The following is a 16181-nucleotide window of genomic DNA, read 5'->3' as shown; positions in this document are numbered from 1 at the left end:
GACTGCTTTGTCAAATTCTCATATCTTGTGAAATGAGACTCCATGGTCGTTCATTATGCGGTAAGTTAATGGCACATGAAAGCCACAAAGTGTGGGTTGCACCAATTTAAAATCAGCTTTATAATTAAGGTTCAAATTGACAGTTACGAGTCAGTGATTCAGTAACAGTATGAAGGCGCCTCTTGCCACCACTGCCTAATTCCGCATCTTTGTCATGACTTGGCTTCAGGGACACGCCTCCTGCTCTGACGCCACTGTTTTATGTGTCTATGTGCGTGTGAGTGCATGTGCGTGTATGTGTACAGCTCTGGTGTAAAGTCAGCCAGAGAGACAAGGTTGGAAAATTCCATGCTGCGTCTCGTACGGGGGCGGAAGGCAGGGTCTGTCCAACACAAGAGGGGGAGGGGGGAAGTGCGGGGGGCGTGGAGAGGGGATGCTCTGAGGAGGAGGATGAAAAGGAGAGAGAGAAGCGACGGGGAGGAGCACAATATATGGGCAGACTTTGGCCTTAAGTCAGGCATCATTAGCAGATAAAACAACCGTTGACGATAAAAAGTACGTACATTTTCCGCAAAATCAATTCAGTGTGTTGGCAGCTCTTATATTCAACTTCAATTTAATTTATTGTCATTCAGCATGTTAGACACACGGAGAACGAAATTCGCTCTCAGGACCAGCATTATGACAGTGGCAGTAATTCATTAGGCTATGATTACAACAAAATAAGGTTTAAATATAGAATAAATAGGATACAGTTATAACATCAATACCGAATATTTGTATAAAAGTGATATCAGTTAACTGCAGGCAGCTTATTTATCTTATACTAATCAGATACCAAAGGGATTTTGAGTGGTCACTTCCTGTGCTGTGGTGAGTAAACTGTAGATGTGCAAACCCCTCCGATATGTGCATGCATGGACTTAGAGACAAGTCAGAAGGCCAGGCACCATTTTCACCAAATTTGCAAGCTAAACATGCAAGCTATGATTTGCAGCATTTTCCTCTCACTCATGTTTCACTAATCATAATGAGTACAGGTCCAAGATCTGCTAACGTGAAAATGCAAGTCAAACGCGCACTGTAGCTTTTATTAAATTTGCGCTAGCAATCAACTCGCAACCTCCAATTTTCTTTTTAACCCTCAAATTAATTTACAATGATGACAGAGGTGCACCTCACTGCTGTCACACAGAATGCCTCAGATGGCAAACTGCACCTCTAGGCGTCCGCATGGGTTTGCAGAATTCCTTTTGTGCCTAAAGACGTAGAAAAATCTGTCCCGCAGAAAGGACATCTGTCCATTAAAACAAGCTTACCTGATAATGAACTGTGCATTAGAACAATGAAAAATGAGAGCACAGGAATAAATGCCATTTGACCACTTAACACTACACAAGACCAAAGGAAGAGAGAGAAGCTACAGTAAGAAAAGAATCAAGAAACAGAGATTCAAGCGATGTGAAAAAAAGGAAGTGGGGACAAAGAACGTGAAAAAGAACTGAGCTAAATTTTCAACATTTTGGCGTCTCCTCCTCCCTCCATCCCTCTTTCTCTTCTATCCTCCTTCGTCTTCATCTCCACCCTCCTCCTCCATCTCTCTCCAGGTTGGTTGCTAATTCCAGTAAGAGGTAATTTATTAACAGACACGCTACTGGCAGCCAAACCCCTCATTCCCTCAATGGCTTTTTAACTGCCACAGCTAAAGGCCATGTTGCAGACCTGAAAACACTGGACGTCAGCAAAAAAAAAAAAAAGAAAAAGCAAACAGCCTCAGGTCCAGTAAAGATCCAACAGGACACACAGATAGATTAAAGTCCCACATGGCCTTGGAGTAAATGAGCGCTCACAACAAAAACCACATCTGCATGTGATCTGCAGGTGTAGTTTAATATTTAAAATATTTTTTTTTTTTTATTCTAATACATTCTCATTTGTCTTCTCATACATTGCCAACACATTGGAAGTTTTTGAGTATGATTTTTAATCTTCATTTGAGGGTTTACAGCTACATCTGATGTGCAGCATCACATGAGTCGCAGAGTTTTTCTTTTGTTATTTCATACATTTCTATTTTTGACTTTATCTTACATATGTTTTATGGTTGTTTCTTTTCTGTATCTTGTTACTATATGCTGCACCAACTGCTCCTTTCCCCATTGGGAACATTGAAGCATCAGATACATTTTCAGAGTCAGAGATTTGAATTTATGCATGGGTGAGTAGATGGATGCCGCAAAAGAGCAAAGGGTCTGTTTCGATATCGTGAGTCTAAATTGAGACTTTTTCGGCCTTTCCGTCTCTCTGTCATTCATTTTCTCTCCTTTTGCTCTCGGTTTGTGCTTGGCCCTCTTTCGCTGCTTCTTTTTTTTCTCCCGCACATCTCATTCGAGAGTGAACGCAGAGCTTCAATATTCATCCGCGCGAGACGGCAACCACCCGCTTCTGCCAGACAACCCAAGCCTCCAGGATGCAGTCACCCCTGGCAACAGCTGAACCTGCCCACCATGCACCGAGGTGGCCAGTAGAGGGAGCAGCGACTGTGCTGCCAGTTGTGATGGGGATGGAGGGATGGGATAGAGGGGGAGGGCCATGGAGGGGTGTTAGGAGAGAGGGAAACGGTGCAACAACAACAACGGGAGTGTAAAAGAGGAATGGGTACGAGTTAAATGGAAGGAGAGGAAGTAGCAGAGAAAGAAAAAAATGGCAGGCCTAAAAGAAAGAGGCTAAGTAAGGATATGGAATGACTTATTATTATTGCTATGACTATTATCATTCTATTTTATGAATTTGATTCTATATTATCATGACCTTTGCTTTATTTTCCAGGAGTTTTTTTTTAGGGCATTAATCAATACTGCATCTACAAAGAAATTCTTGAAATGCCCAATTTTTGCCATGGTGTCAGTAACCTTAAATAAACTGTTATGATGAACATGATAAGGTTTTAAAGATTGTTTAAATGGTGTAAAAGGTGACTGGATGTAATATAAACCCAACATGAAAATAAGGCAAGAACAGCTGTCTCTCTCATAATGATGGCATTTGGTGGATGTTGAAGAAAGAATTTAGAAACCTTCAATACTAGGGGGAACAAAAATATCGTTACGATTGAATCATAAGCAGAAAGAGACAGAAATGGACAGGCTAACAACTCAGCTAGCTTCATTATTGTTAGCATTCCTCCGTAGGTTACGTTGTTACCTCCAAAATAAGCTTTATGTTTGAAATGTTGTACTTCTTCCAATTACTTTAAGTATGTTAATAAGCTTTTACTACTTCTTTAGTGAGGACTGTTTGACATTCAAACTTTTTATTAGCTTTGTCTGCTAACGCTAACTTGCGTTGTAGCTAACATTAGCAGTTTAACATTGGTGTCCTCAGAAGATGAACACTGTCTCTGTGAAGTGTATGTATTATGATAAAAACAAATACAGTAGGCTATACTGTATATCGTTATCATGTGAGAAAGAAAAAACACATATTTCTTTATTGTACTATTTCCCTTCCTTTCCTTGCTAAATGTTTTTGTTTAAATGCTAATCCTTGTCTTGATCTGCCTCCCACATTTTTATCCCACATTATCTAGCTAACATTACGCGTCAACATATAACACTGTATGACCAAAACTGACTAAACCATTGCTTAAAATGATTCAAGATTCTACTTACACATGGGGGATTTGTATTTATAACAGTAGAGATGACAGTCCCTGATAAGATACAGACTGGGAGGGAAGACATGGAACATCCTTCGAGAGACAGAGGGTAAGAGAAAGAGTGAGCAGATTGATAGAGAGTGATAGTCCTGTGTCTGGAAAGTGTGAGATTCAACTTGCCGAGCCAGACAGAGAAACCCCGAAGAGAGAGCGAGACGGAGAGACTCCGTAGAGAAAGAGAGTTTTATCCGTGGAGGGAGAATGTGTTTGGACAGTGATGACAGAGGCTTTCACTCCTGAGAAACACCTAACAATCAACCTGTAAGGCGCACACATACACAGACACACATACTGCGCTACGATATGCTAACGGTGTGCTCACGTCTCCTGCAGGTGCTGCAGGTGAACTCTTCTTTTTTAACTGTATCTTGCATGTCAATTAAGCGAAGGTGTCTTAATAAATTAAAAGTAACGAACTAGGAGGATGTAGGATGTCACATGGTGAAGTCAAGGTGTGTTCTCGTCCAGTCCATCATTTTCTATATCCAGATGGCCCAATCAGAGCGCATTATCACACTTATCCTTGGACCAACCATTGTCCCATCCACGTACAATGTAGAACTTTCACACACTGCTCGTACTATAAAAAGCTACATGAATATTAACGAGTGATTTATGAGTTGATAGATTAGACGCTCAACCTTTTGGTCATCGTGGCCATTTTAAGAACAGCAGAGCCTGTCGTAAAATGAAATGTGGTGTCTGTTATCATTCAAAGCAGTCTAAAAATGTTTTAAATTCATTTCCACCCATTTTCAAATCTTCTTTTATTTTAAAAAGATAACTGCTAGTATAGATATCATAGATAGGTATTGTGATTTATTGTGCTATAATATCAATGATGAGGCCCTTTTAAGATAACTTTTCATTGCTTGTAATAGGTACACTAATTGACATTAGCTCCCTTAAGCACACAACTTTCCTCTCAGTTTACAGCTGATATTAAGTAAATCAACTGTGAACTGTGAGTTGTAAAATAGCAACACAGTACATTTTTGCGAAACTACCAGAAAGATCCAGAGACGCTGATGTGTGTGATGTCCTGTCGTCTCTGTCTCTACAGAGGGACACCAATGTGATGATGATAATGATCGATGGCCCTGATGAGGAAGATCTTGGGGGGGTCACTCGCCACCTTCCCTTTGCCTGGTCTCTCCCCGTACATGGCATTGCCATGGCAACCGGCGATTCCTCTCTTCGCCAAGTCTCCACGGTTACCGACCTGCTCTCATTCATAAGCGTTGCCAGGGCAACGCAGCCCCGGCTCATTGATGGAATCTCGGCATTGCCGCAGCAACGGGGAATCGGAAGTGGGTCTCCTAACGATTGATTTTCAACCCCTCCAAAGCCCCCGCATCTCCCTACACACACACACACACACACACACACACACACACACACACACACACACACACTATCCTTAACTACCCCCCTTCACACAACAGCAGCTCCTGTGGTACGAGCATACAGCATGTACACATATAAGCGGAACTTTCCTTGCATGCAGACACACACATACACTGACCAAACGAGTGCTACCTTTTACCGCATACAAACACGGATACACACTCACCAAACACGCGTGTATGCGCTCGCTCTGCACAGAGCGTACGCTCCGATGACAGTGACGAATGCAGCGCAGCCCAGGTAGTATGGATGACCCAATTTCTCTGCTGCTGCTGGTGTGTTGAATGCTAAAATTGTTGTTTTGCAACATGTACACATGAATACACATCACATATAAGGGTCTAATTCTACACGTGTAGTCTTTTGGAAAATCCTAAACTAGTAATTTAGGGATGCTGTTTAACCAGGAACTTAACTCCATTTGATTATGATTGGTCAAATGAATTAAGCCATCACTTCCAATTAACTGATCTTGAAAAAGTCATCAATGTGTTTATTACATTTAGGCTTACCTTTAACTCAGAAGACAGGATCACAATACCCCCATTTTAGCACTTTTACACTAGCTACCTGTGTGTTTTGTTGATTTTAAGATGTTCTATTCACCTTTTAGGTTTTTATTCCTGAATTGCTAATGCCTTGTTTTGCACGCTTTGGCCGTCGGACAGAGCAATCCTGACAATTCAGAGGTCCAAACAAGGACTTAAGTTATTGAATCTTTGTCATCAGGGCTCTGAGGCTTTGGAACAACCTGCTTGATGGGCAAACCTACAAAACTATGACTCAAGTTGTAATAAACCGGAGTGCGGTGCTACATAACCGAGGTCTCCATTTATGTTATGACAGCTTACGTAAACTGACACCCATTAACAGAGGACGGGTCACAACCGGCATTGCCATTATATAAATATTAATGTTAGATGTGTAGTGGCTTATATGAGCCGATATTTACTGATAATGATACTTCAAATTTAAATGATGGCATAAGCTCAAACGAAACATGCATGTGCCTGAGTGTGTTGTATGCAACGCATGCTATTACAGTGTGGCTTCTTTGGCAGAAATAGTAAAAACACACACTCACAGCATGCAAGACTGGGACAAGTTCCAGCCTGTGTGTCTGTGTGTGTGTGTGTGTGTGTGTGTGTGTGTGTGTGTGTGTGTGTGTGTGTGCGTGTGTGTGCGTATGAGAGTATGAGAGTATGTGCACATGGTTTATGTGTGTATCATGTGGAAATAGTGTGGGAGTGCCATGTGTCATCACAGTGTGAACTTGTGCCCCCTTAGTGTCTCCCGCTAAGCCCTCACCCACTTCACACACGCACGCACGCACACCAACGATGTTCCAGTGTGACACGGTGCACAGTTAAGGAATTTGAACAATATGTTCCAACATAGGGTAAGAAAAGAACAAATGGCATCATGCATGTCGAAAAAATATAGGGGAGGCTGGTTTCATCATCTCCATTATAATCAGGATTATTTAGATATGTGTGCAAGAAAAGTGCCAAATAAATACATGTAAAAAAATAAATGTCTTAAGCTTACCCACAGACATGTATTGACTTTTGCTCTGGCAGTTAATTATTCGTTTGTATTCCTTTCAGATGGTTCATCCAATCACCTGCAAGGTATTTTTTTTAAAAGTGCCAGCCCTTTCCCAACAGTTTCCAATGAGGGCTTCTCAGACTGTTCTGTGTTAACGGGAAGTGGGGGTGCTGCAGGTGCTGCAAATCTGTGACTTTTTAGAATTTGTCACATACTGTCAGGTAGGGAATGAGTCCTTACCCCAAGTGAAGGAGTTCAAGTACCTTGGGGTTTTGTTCGCGAGTGAGGGGACAATGGAGCGGGAGATTGGTCGGAGAATCGGCGCAGCGGGTGCGGTATTGCATTCAATCTATCGCACCGTTGTGACGAAAAGAGAGCTTAGCCAGAAGGCAAAGCTCTCGATCTACCGGTCAGTTTTCGTTCCTACCCTCACCTATGGTCATGAAGGCTGGGTCATGACCGAAAGAACGAGATCCAGGGTACAAGCGGCCGAAATGGGTTTCCTCAGGAGGGTGGCTGGCGTCTCCCTTAGAGATAGGGTGAGAAGCTCAGTCATCCGTGAGGAGCTCGGAGTAGAGCCGCTGCTCCTTTGCGTCGAAAGGAGCCAGTTGAGGTGGTTCGGGCATCTGGTAAGGATGCCCCCTGGGCGCCTCCCTAGGGAGGTGTTCCAGGCACGTCCAGCTGGGAGGAGGCCTCGGGGAAGACCCAGGACTAGGTGGAGGGATTATATCTCCAACCTGGCCTGGGAACGCCTCGGGATCCCCCAGTCGGAGCTGGTTAATGTTGCTCGGGAAAGGGAAGTTTGGGGTCCCCTGCTGGAGCTGCTCCCCCCGCGACCCGACACCGGATAAGCGGACGAAGATGGATGGATGGATGGATGGATGTCGGAAAAGAAAGATTTTGCATAGACTGTTACTTTGTGGCACTTAGGTCTTTTTTTGGCCGTTATGCGGTTTATGAACACTTAATCTACCTGTGGTTGTTTTAAAATAAACATACACTGCCATCTAGAAAACTGATCCTGGTGCGTCGAGCTCCTTGTTTTTGATTATGCATGTATTGTTAATAATATATCATTTACATTGGTTGCACTATATAAATAACATTTTAGTTTATATGCACGCATTCACACAGATATTTAGATGGTCTACTCTTTTCATGGCTGTTTTTTGGAGTTTGCTGTGCAGTAGGCCCTATGTTGGGATATAGTTTGTACGCACAGTAAGTTCAGCTGTACTTCATGGAGGGGAGGGGCGAGTGAGTTTTTAAAAGGAGACAGAGGTAGATTGGTCTGCAGAATACAGAGCCTGTGTAACATAGTATCTTTAGACTCTACGTGGACCGTGGTATCTTCCCGCGCCTCTGTAACAGACCGTCTAGCACGTCCGGTTAGTAAAACAGTCGGCTACATGCCATTCTGTCTTTTCGTACCGTACAGTAATAGTTTTCCAAATGTTCAGATGACTCAAATATTGAGATGAAACAGCCGTACTTGCACTTGTCAAGCACAATAACTCAGTCATGGCCTATCAGCCCTCCATCTCCCACTTCACTCAGTGATGCACAGAGAACCACCTACTCCTGAATGTCAGATCAACATTGAGCCAGTTAAGATGGTGGAGAGGATCGAGTACCTTGGAATCACCCTCGACAATAACCTCCGCTTTGATCATCACACTGCCGACATCCATAGGTGCTGCCAACGGAGCTTCTCTTCGCCATCCAGAAACGCAGGGCACCTCTCAGTACACACCCCACCTTCTGCTCCTCCTGTACAGCCTCCTCTACTGTTCCACATGCTACTTCACCACTCTCACCCACAGGAACAAAAATCACTGGTCTCGATACTCCCAACCTCACTGGCACTGCCATCACACGCAGAGCACTCACCATAGCACACGACCCAGGCCAATAATACTTAATGGACTCATGTTCTTGTGAATGTATTGTGTTACTTTGTGACATTGTGGCATTTGCAGTTAAAGGTGGACAGCAGGCAAAAGCTCAACTCCACTGTGTTCTGCAGTCGTGTGGAAAACAGATACTCCCCTCGGATAGCTTTTCAGAAAATTGTCGTTACTTACAGTATATGTACACATTTGAGCCCAATGCCTGGTCACATGCATTCATGTAAAGGGTCCAGCTTGTGTATACTACAATCGAGTGAAAATGGGGAAACATGCAGCCACAGACAACTATGTTGGATGGTTAGAAAGAAAAGACACAAACCGAGAGATGCACCTAATTGCAGGGTCAGCTGGAAGGAAAGCAATGAGCACATACCTGTGTATGTTATGTGTGTACAGGCTGTGAAAACACATAAATGACCCATCTACTTTCTGCTCTTTCTACAAATGTTTGCAGAGCAGTGTGGAGATATATATATATATATATATATATATATATATATATATATATATATAGTTGAGCAACAGTTGAGCCAGGCAACTTGTTAGCGACAAAATGGTTCTATAGGAGGTACGCTTTGTGGAGGCTGGCTTACCCCCTTGGGGCTGACAAAGTTTACTCCAGGTAAATTTACCTGATGAAGATCTAAGACCGAAACGTTGTATTTTTCTAAATAAATTATTGCTTGCGTAATGGTCAGTGTGCGGGACTTTTGGAAGCTTCTGATCTGCTACTTTTGATCATATCCTACGCACCTGCCCGACAAATGAGGTGTGCAAAAAAAGCTTCAGTCTCTCTGAATTACACCGATAGAAGAATAGCTACATTTCGGTGTGGAGATGTTTTGGCTTCTGCTCCGGTTTCCTCCCACCTTTAATGACAGTGAAAAAATACATTTTTCAAATAAAAGATGGAAAAAAAAGAAAGAAATCCATATGCCTGTGTCCTCTATTTTCATGACAGGAACCCATGTTTAAACATTTGTTGTTTAATTTATTGGTAATAGCCAACATTTCAAACAATGTATACGTAGCTAAGATGTGTTCAGTGGGTGTATTTTTTTTTTTTCAAAATGAGTTTAAGAGAGACTGACGATTTTCACCCCAGTTTTGTGTCACCTCTGCGTGGACAGGGCGGTAAAAAACGCTGGCAGGAAGAAAAACAAGGTAAGAAAACCTATTATATATTGTTTTTGCTCTCAAAACCTCTCACACCCCTGCCCTACCCTCCCTCTGTCTCTCTCCTATTGCTACGGGACATTAAGCAGCACTTTACGGCCGTTATGTCACCGCTGCCCCCTATCCTGCGCCACCAAGTGGTACGCCCCAATCACGTTCTCTTATTGGGAGAGCCCATTTGCTAGGTGCAGAGTGGTGTCGGGAGAGAAATGGACGGTTGGGTTGAAATTGAAGGGGGATATTGTAATTGTTGGTTGGGAATCTTTTTTCCAACAGCTCATGACATCAGACCTCTCCCTCTCATTTCATCAAAGACACAATTTCCTTTTTTCCCTTTCCATCCAAAGATCTCTCTTTATCTCTCATTTCCTTCCTCTTTTTTTTTTCAGTTCTCTTCCGTCCCCTGGTTGCTGGAGCTTTCATTGGCAGAGGCAGGATGCAAGCACTCTCATTCCGACCGCATTCTCCATCCTCAATCCCCCCTTCCTCTTCATTTTCTTTTTTTATTGCTGATCTCAGCAGAGTGCTAACACTCAGCTGATGGACTCTCTCCCTACCTCCACCCCCAACCACACTCCCTTATTTTCCTTCTCTCTCTATGCTATGCTTTTCAATTGAATTCAATTGTATTTATAGTGTCAAATCACAACAGGAGTTATCGCAAGACACTTTAGAGATAGAATACGTCTAGACCACACTCTAATTTACAAAGCACCAACAATTGTCCCCCCCCCCCCAAGAGCCAGCATTTGGTGCGACAGTGGCGAGGAAAATCTTCCTTTAAACCGGCAGAAACCTCGGACAGACCCAGACTCTTGGTGAGCCGCCATCTGCCGCTGCCAGTTGGGACAGAGAGACAGTGATACAGATATACAGATATGGAGAAATATGATTCATAATAATTATAGCAGTTGGCAAGATGAACAGTAGCAATTATCTTACCAATAAAGATAATAGAACTATGACTAGAAATAATAGTAGTAGCAGTGGAGGAAAAGGGAAAGCGATCTTTCGCCTTTCCTGCTCTCTCATCTATTGTATGTCTATACTAGGGATGCACCGAATCCAGATTTTTTGCGTTCGGCCGAATACCGAATCCACTGGTTAAGATTCTGCCGAAACCGAATACCGAATACCGAATCCTACTCCCATCCTCAGTCCATTAACACAGTCAACACGTTAATGAGGTAAACAACGTCCACAGCAGTGTATTTTTAATTTAATTTAATTTTAACTGTAAAAATCACCTGGTTAACACCAGTTTTTAGCTGTGACTGTCCTTCCTTTGCCGTACCTGAAGTCGCTGCATTTTGGCTGCTGTCTGGAGATGCCTTCATGCACAACTCGTATTCTTTCGGATGTTTCATACGCACATGTTTTAACAGCGGTGATGTTGTGTATTGTTTAGGGTCCTTGCCTCCACGAGACAAATCGGTATTGCAAATTGAACATGTAGCTGGACTTGAATGGCCTTCTTTTGACTGAAAGTACTACCAAACAACATTATATTCTGCTCACGAGTTCCATTTTCACTTTCTCACAGCCTACTGCATTGAACGGTCCACCTACATAAACACCTTCCCGTTATCAACTTAGTGCATGTAGTGCATGCCTCGGAACCCAAAAAGCCCAATATTAGACCGAATCCCAAGCCAAATCCTGGATTTGGTGCATCCCTAGTCTTTAGTCTATCCATCCACCCTTCTGTCTATTAATCACATATGTGTTTATTAACCTTTATTTATCAGGGGAAGGTTTGCTGAGTGTTATAAATGAAACTACCCAACAATATAACGGTAGAGCTGAAATGATTAGACGATTAAACACTGAGTTGATTGACAGAACTGTTTGGATCGTTTCCAGTTTCTAAAATGTGAGGATTTTTCTGCATTGAGTACTATTACTTGTAATACATTTCCCTGATGATACTTGCATACTTTTACTTAAGTCACATTTCAATGCAGGACTTTTACTTGTAGCAGAGTATTTTTTACAGTGTGGACTTAGTACTTTTCCTTTAAGTAGAGGATCTGAATACTTCTTCAACTGCTGGTAACAGAGCAAGGCATGTTCGATCTGCCTCCCCTTTGATTTTCCCATCTACTGTATAATTTCAAATTAATAACCTCATTCTCTGGTGTCAACCTTGCTCCATCCATCCCTGCCCTTTAATTACATCGTCATTCATCTTTCTCCTGTTCACCCGCGTCATTCTTTCCTGTGTCTCTAATCTTCTTTCAGTTTTTCCATTCTCCTCTATCTCTGCCAGGCCGGCTGATTGACCCACCTTGTCCTCCGTCTCCAGTCAGCATGACTCTTGGACCTCATGAGGGCACGACGGGATTTCTGTGTCCTTGTTTGTGTGTTTCTTTCCTCTCAGTGTGCTGGGGGGTGTTTGCATGCATTTAGGGAGTTTTTCCTCGCCACTGTCGCACTGCTTGCTCTTGGGGGAATTATTAGAATTGCTGGGGCTTTGTAAATTATACAGTGTGGTCTAGACCTACTCTATCTGTAAAGTGTCTCGAGATAACTCTTGTTATGATTTGATACTATAAATAAAATTGAATTGAATTGAATAAAGTTATTTTCTGTTTTTGATAGAAGCTTTGCAGTTGTTTCAGACTGCAAATTCCCCGAAATCTATATTTGTGATGCCCAATGAACCACCCACACCTAACTCTAGCTACTAGTCAATACATAAAAATTCCAGCAACCAATATTATTACATTATGAGTATGCAATGTAATCTATATCCACGATGTTCCGCTTACGGAATTGGTCTGTTGCTGCTGGAAATTCCGCCGAATGTTCCGTTACCTTCCATTTTCTTTGTTTTGGAATTTTTAACTCTGGTGGATTTCTGAGGACTATGGTTAACTGCTCCTCAGATCTCTGCAGGGTAAATCCAGGCAGCTAGCTAGACTATCTGTCCAATCTGAGTTTTCTGTTGCACGACTAAAACAACTTTTGAATGTACACGCATTCCAGCAAAACAAGTTCCTTCCCGAGGCTATTTTGCAGCGACACCGGGGCTCCGTGTGATGACGATCCAAGACGATTGTTATTGGTTTGAAGACATGCCAATAAGCCAGAACAAGTTTTTTCCCATCCTAGAATGCTGTTTGGACTCGCCAAACCCTCCTCCACAGTGCTTTGGAGGAAGGTCTGGCAATGCGACAATTGCTAGTAAAACATCCACAGAGAATGATCACCAAACTTTGCAGCCAAGCTTTTTAGCCCCTTTTTTACTTAACGGAATATTTGTGTTTGGTTCAGTTTCGCTTCTCTAATGGACTTGTTGCCATTTTCAGTGGGCAGCTGTTCCAAACAAAAAAGGTTTTGATAAACCCAATGCTACAGTCCAGCAAACAGCTAAAGCCCATCATGAGTTGGTGGAGACCAAACTAGAGTGACAAGTATAACAAATATTGGACTTACTTTCATCATGTGGCCAGACATACAATTCCAATACAAGTTTTTGCGGCTCAACCGCTGCGTAAATTCAACATTAATGAGGCTTTTTTGACGTTTTATTGTCAATACACTGATTGTTGTATCAGTGGTGAAATGATCACTTCCCTGACAGTAAACATGTGTACTGATTTATGTTGAGACAAATTAATATGTTTACAACACAATTAGTTCTTTAGAGCCAAGTAAAGTGTGGCAGAGCTGGAGCTGGTAGAGATTAAGCGCCTTGCTAAAGGACACTCAAGCAGGACAAATACTTGTCAGTATTGTGGGAGTGATGATGAACTGGTCCAATGCCTAACTTTACTGCCCTCACATTGTGTATCTGTAGGTGTGCGTTTGTGACTGTGACTCTATTTCTGTTCAAAAGGGTGTGTGGGTGTGCACAAAGCACCATACACTGTAGCAGGCATTTAGCAAAAAAATATTTTGTTTAAAAGGGACATGTCACCTGCTATATTTCCTACATTTTGTTTCAAAATGGTTGGATGATCCTCAGTAACAAACAGGTTCCACAGATTTTTCTACAACCACAAAGTACAGCAATTGTTCCAGCCAATTATTCCCATCCTCATATATACCAGATAATCCATAAACTAAACTCCTCAAGGTGAACCGGAACCTCTAATTCAAAGATAGTAGTAACCTGACAAAAATACACCGGTAGCTCCCTGATTTAACTGCCCACAATGTAATTTGTCAACAGTCGAAAACATGTTAATGAACAAAAATGTAAAGGTCTGATCTCTCCCACAGCTTTTCATTAGATTTCTGTCTAACATTTTAACCACTGTCAGAAAGTGCTCAAGTTATATTTAACCGCGTCAAACTTAAAGCGGCTATGAGCGTGCTCTGTAGCGCTGTCTACCTGCCGAAAATAATTTTGTTTCTTCGCGGGAATAATCGTACCCGGGCAGAGGCATTAATAAAAACTATATAAAGCTAGCGTTCTTTTCACTGTAAGTCTTGTTTCCTGTTACAGGTCATTCATGATCATCAGATGGAACATTACACAGTTTCCGAAACATTTAAAAGTGACATATAGTCACTTTATTAAGTTGTAAGATAATTTACCCTTTAAGAACTTCATGACAAAATATACAATTTGTCAGTGTCTTTACAAAACGTTTGACCAATTTGTAATTTGCCCCCACCATGGTTAAGGGTCGTTCAAGCACCAAAAGTGACTTGATTCATGTTGGAGAAAAGATTGTGATTTGGGTTTAAATAATTACAAAGGCCATTACGATGCTGGTGCAAGCACTGAACATCCTTCACGTGACTGGTGCGTTCATATGCAGCAGAGAGCCTGCAGGGCACAGAGTTGGAGGGTATAGGAGAACATATAGGAGAGTGATGAGCCTGTAAATGACTGCAGAGCAATAATGATAATGGAAGTGATGGCAAAGGGACAATGTTCAGCCTGCTGGACTTCATTTCCTCATTCGATGTTCATCCAGTATTTTCTCAGAGGAGGTACTGTAACTCTGTGTGCACCAATTCACAGTGTGGAATGAAATTTCCATTTGGTGCTGGAGAGTGACATGAAAGGTAGCTGATGTCATTCACAGCAGCGGTGGAAGAAGTATTCAGATCCTCTACTTAAGTAAAAGTACTAATACCACACTGTAAAAATACTCTGTTACAAGTAAAAGTCCTGCATTGAAAATGTTACTAAAAGTATGAAAGTTTCACCAGGAAAATGTACTTGAAGTAAAAAATTATTAATTCAGAAAAAATCCTCACATTTTAGAAACTGGAAACAACCCAAACTGTTCTGTCAATCAACTCAGTGTTTGATGGTCTAATCATTTCAGCTGGACTTGTAGGCCGTTATGTTGTTGGGTGGTTTATAATAAAATGTGTTTTGTGCGCAAAAAACTTAATTTGTAAAGTAACTAAAGCTGTCAGATTAATGTAGAGGAGTAAAAAGTAGAATATTGTAGAAAGTAGAAAGTGGCATGAAAAGAAAAGACTCAAGTAACCTCAAATGTGTACTTGAGTAAATGTACTTAGTTGCATTCCACCACTGATCCACAGTCCAAATCTTCCCAAGCTTAATGTGCTTCATCTCGTCCTAAACTGTTTTTGGAGGGCATGAGTCGATTACAGCTGGATAAATATCTTTATGAAGACCTGTTTCATGTGAACTGTCCTGTTTCTGACGCAAAACTCAGCAGTCAGTCGTCCCTGCAGTGAGTCAGATGCTCCCGTTTCCCCCCTAATGTCATTTGGTATCTTTGCCAGATACACTAGTGACTCAGTATGCCATCTTTTTTTTTTCCCCGAGATGAGACTAGATGTTTTTACAAGCCCCATGAGATTTCTGGGTCTCACCTGCACAGTCTGTTCCATCTCTCCTTTGAGAGACGAAAAAAAGAAAAACGGTCTCAATCTTATGCGTGCGCACAAACTAAACCAATGACCACTGTGAGGTCGGGAGACTTTTTTTCGGTCCATTTCGGAGCCTTAGGCCAATCCACATCCATTTTTTACAGTGCATTTATATAGTTTTATAACCAAATAAGTTAATGATGTTTTATTTAACTATAGTCATTATCAACATGCAGCCTGTCAATGTTTACACTCCCAGGAGAGAGTCTTAGGCTACTATGGTTTTTCCATCATATTCAGGATATGATGCTTACAGGTAACCTGCCCATTCCACTTCCTGTGTTATGATAATGGCATATTAGCCTAATCATAACATTAGTCACAGAAAATTATTTAACAACACTTGCTTTACTTTTAACACTACTTACTTACTTGCTTTTGAAGGTATGTCTGGAATCCAAAGACTCCTCTAATCATCTGAACAAAAAAAGATTTCAGGTTTCCCAAGTTGCGACCACGTAGCAGGAAATAACATATTCGTTTTTCCTTGGACTTTCACCTATTAATGACGATATATTTGCTCCTATATTCTATTTGTTCATTTTTTTCCCCTACAT

General features: G+C 41.8%; 1 protein-coding gene across 1 annotated transcript in view; it reads right to left on the bottom strand.

The window, feature by feature from the left end:
• cacna1ab (calcium channel, voltage-dependent, P/Q type, alpha 1A subunit, b) overlaps nucleotides 1-16181 on the bottom strand; it is a 153706-nt gene that overhangs the window by 89060 nt on the left and 48465 nt on the right. The window lies entirely within an intron of this gene.

This window comes from Perca flavescens, chromosome 2, assembly GCF_004354835.1.
Source record: "Perca flavescens isolate YP-PL-M2 chromosome 2, PFLA_1.0, whole genome shotgun sequence".
In the NCBI taxonomy this organism is placed as follows: Eukaryota; Metazoa; Chordata; class Actinopteri; order Perciformes; family Percidae; genus Perca; species Perca flavescens.
The sequence above is the reverse complement of the archived record's forward strand: the minus strand, read 5'-3'. Positions and strand labels throughout refer to the sequence as shown.